This window comes from Eurosta solidaginis, chromosome X, assembly GCF_040869045.1.
Source record: "Eurosta solidaginis isolate ZX-2024a chromosome X, ASM4086904v1, whole genome shotgun sequence".
Lineage (NCBI taxonomy): Eukaryota > Metazoa > Arthropoda > Insecta > Diptera > Tephritidae > Eurosta > Eurosta solidaginis.
In genome coordinates, this window is record NC_090324.1 from 84,115,459 (window position 1) to 84,119,356 (window position 3,898).

A 3,898-nucleotide genomic window follows, 5' to 3' on the forward strand; every position below is an offset into this window, starting at 1 on the left:
AAACCGTGGCCATTACGAATTTCCAGCACAAACCATTTTTCCAAAAGCCTTAAACAATTTCGTACTGAATCAGTTGAGACGCTTACGGCATAAAACGTGCCCTCCATAGAGGTTAATTTTTCTTTAGGTTTAATTTTAAGTATAGCGTGACTTCATCGACGTGCCAACCTAAACTATAAAATTCCAATATAAATAAGCTGGCTTTTTTCTTCATAATACTAATAGGATTTAATAGCTCATAACCAGGTTGCTTATAACCAAATAAGAAAACTTTCGGCTATCAGCTGTACAAACGATGAAAATCTTTGCGTAATTTTGAATAAATGTGTGTTAATTGCTGTAACTGCATCGAGCATGAAATTGTCGTACTATCATCATTTATATTGTCTTCATCTAATGTAGGAATTCGCAGAAAAGTATCACTACAGCTATCGAAAAATTATGAATGACAATGATATTACTTCACCGTGTGTTTTTCGTGGATTTGTGAAAATAATCCCTGTTAAAACAGGAAAGTTTTGCTGAAATATAAGAAGTTAACTCAAAATTGATTTATTGCGCAAATAAATACACAATTTTTTAGCCGACCTGCAAACAGACCGTTCTCGGTACAAGTTGTAAGGTGAGATTTGTATACACAATATGGGAAATTCCGACCCAAAATTGAACTTCTGCAAAGCAATTGTACAACTAACGCAAACACATAAAAAAATTGATGACTCCGACGAACAGTTCTGGGATCAATTTTGGTATGGACATCAAACATCATTGGAAGATGTATTCGCATTGGTCACATCAGCAGAACTACGAAATATACGTAACGAAAATCCAGCCAATTTGGCGGCTCTCTGTTACAAGGCCGTCGAAAAGTTGGCATTGACCGTGGATAATAGTTGTCGCACTCAAATGGAACAACAATGTGTGCTGTATTGTGTACGTTTACTAATACGTATATTACCATATATTTTTGAAGATGAAAAGTGGCGTGAATCCTTTTGGAGTAGCCTGCCTACACGTAATACGCCCACATCTACCGATGTGGTATATATATTACGTGAAGATTCGCGCCGGCCCTGATGAGGCCGAGGAATTGGCGAATATTGATAGCTGTGAATACATTTGGGAGGCGGGTGTGGGTTTTGCCAACTCACCACCCAAAAACGCCAATATGGAAAAGATACGCACTGAAATATTAAAGCTTTTGCTGACATGTTTTTCTGAAACAATTTATTGTTTAACGGATGAGCCAAATAGATGGATAGCATATTTCCCTTCAGCGGAGAATCGACATGCTTTGCCACTGTTCACATCACTATTAAATACAGTATGCGCTTATGATCCAGTAGGATTCGGTGTACCCTACAATCATCTGTTGTTTGTAGATTCCACTGAACCGTTGGTAGAAGCTTTTCTACAAATTTTGATTGTAACATTAGATCATGATATGGTTATTCATCAACAGCAACAACTGGAATTGCGCCGTCAGTTGCAAACATCCAATCCAGCTGCCTCTTCAAATTCTTATGATGATTGCTTTGGCGATAATTTATTCATTAATTATCTATCGCGTGTACATCGTGATGAAGATTTTCATTTCATACTTAAAGGCATAACACGTTTGTTGAATAATTCGCTACTACAAAATTACTTACCAAACTCGACGAAACGTTTGCATTGTCATCAGGAGCTCTTAATACTCTTTTGGAAAGTATGCGATTTTAATAAGAAATTCTTGTATTTTGTGCTGAAAAGCTCTGATGTGCTAGATGTACTCACACCAATACTTTATCATTCAAATTATTCGCGCAGATCAATCGCGTGTTGGACTGATGTATATCGATGTATTCATACTCCTGCTATTATCGGGTGAGCGCAATTTTGGCGTGCGTCTCAACAAACCCTACACCGCAACGGTGCCCATGGACATACCCGTATTCACCGGCACACATGCTGATCTACTCATAACTGTTTTCCACAAAATTATCGCTACGGGTCATCAACGTCTACAGCCGCTCTTCGATTGCCTACCCACTATACTTGTGAATGTTTCACCTTATTTAAAAACGCTGTCTATGGTTGCAAGTGTAAAGTTGCTGCATTTACTTAAAGCTTTTAGCACTTCTTGGTTTCTACTATCTGCACCTAACAATCACCATTTAGTCTTTTTTCTTTTGGAAATTTTTAATAACTTCAATATCAATAAACCAATTTCTTAAGCTCCAAATTATCCGTTTGCATACAGTTAACCACATCAGGAAATCGCTAAAACTTCGCTTCCCAGCTTTATGAAAAACCATGGAATAAAACCTGAAAATAAAAATACAAAATTAGTTAATACAAAGTAAGATTACGCAGTTTAGTATCTATACTCACCGCGTGTTTTATATGAATGACATTTTTTTTCATTCAGGAAGTGAGAAATTGTAGAAAGCGTCAAAATCTCTACATTTAATGTCTGACTGTCAATGATTATTGCAATACAAACGTTAGGCCTCATGCGCAAGCATCTCGCGCACTACACGTCACGCACTACATGCGCACTACACGTCATGCACTACATGCCGCACGAAATATCGCGCACAACACGCCACACTGTCGCGTATTACATATCTCGACCAACCATTCATCTGGTCGAGATTTAAAATACTTAATTCCAAGAATCTCAACATTATCGAAAAATACACGTCAAAAATAATGTTGAATGGTGGAAGTGCAACTCTGTAATACCTTTTCAGCCAGGTTTCGAATCGTTCCGTGTGGTGGCAGGCCACTTGTTGTGAAAACAAAGTTCACCACAAATCAAAAATAAATTGTTAGGACTACTTCGGCGACATCTACCGGCATAAAATAAATTATAAAATGCACTAGAGGCGCTAAAGCACCAGCCACATCGCATGGATGCGTGCTAAATCCGTTTTTTCTTCGTTTCTTTGCGCGCATAAGTATTTACTCATGGCCTTTAATTTTTTATTTCAATTAAATTTTATTTCAACAAAATGGTTTTTTTTCTTCTGCGAAAATATATTAGAGATAATTTTCTTTATTTACGCCACCCAAACAACATTCTGCTAACCTCAATTTGGACATGATCAATGATACCAATTTTCTTTCAGATCATGACCCGTTATCAAACCTTATTGGCCAAGTCAGAGGGAGGCGCAAAGCGTTTCGACGTCGCGTGCCAGCTCTGCGGCAGGGACCATAGTCTCCGACTCTGTGCCGAATACAGGAAAAAATCCCCGGAGGAGAGGTTGCGGGCCGTGCTGTTGCACAAATACTGTCCGAATTGTCTGTCGCCCTTCCACCGCGTGGACAAGTGCAATAGCAAATATCGCTGCAAACGGTGCCAGCAAAAGCACCACACCACGCTCCATCTAGATGAGCGTCTTTCTGAACGCGATGATGCAACAACCATTGGCGAAGACAACCCGTCCGATGACACGTTGTCAATCCACCTAATGGGGCCGACAAAGTCCTGGGCTCAGCAGGTGGCGGAAGAGGAAACGGAGGAAGAGAGAGCAAAAACAGAACTGAAACCGTCAACGAGCAGGAACGGGATGCGCAGTTTCCGACCGCTGTTGCAGCACGAACGAAGGGCGGAGGAAGTAAAGAAAGCTCGGAACCATCAAAATAATTGGCGGCGCCGTGAGGTTGGATTCCAACGCGGCCCCACCAAGCCATCCAAACGCGAGAGACAGCAGCGGCAAAAAAAAGCGACGCCATACTCTCTTGAGTACACTCAGAGTACAAGGACGCTAACGCGCGACACGCCGGAAAGCTTCCGGACAGGGCGGCTGCTCCAGGCTACTCCATCGCCCATCATGCGACCTTTCGTGCCCATTGCGCCAACGGCCATCGTACGAATTGAATCGCGTGGGCATTTACACCTGGTTCAGGC

At 41.0% G+C, this 3,898-nt stretch overlaps 1 pseudogene; it reads left to right on the forward strand.

Annotated features, from left to right (window-relative positions):
• The first annotated feature begins 642 nt into the window (after positions 1-642).
• LOC137234471 (protein HID1 pseudogene) lies at positions 643-2,216 on the forward strand (annotated as a pseudogene).
• The last annotated feature ends 1,682 nt before the right edge of the window (positions 2,217-3,898 follow it).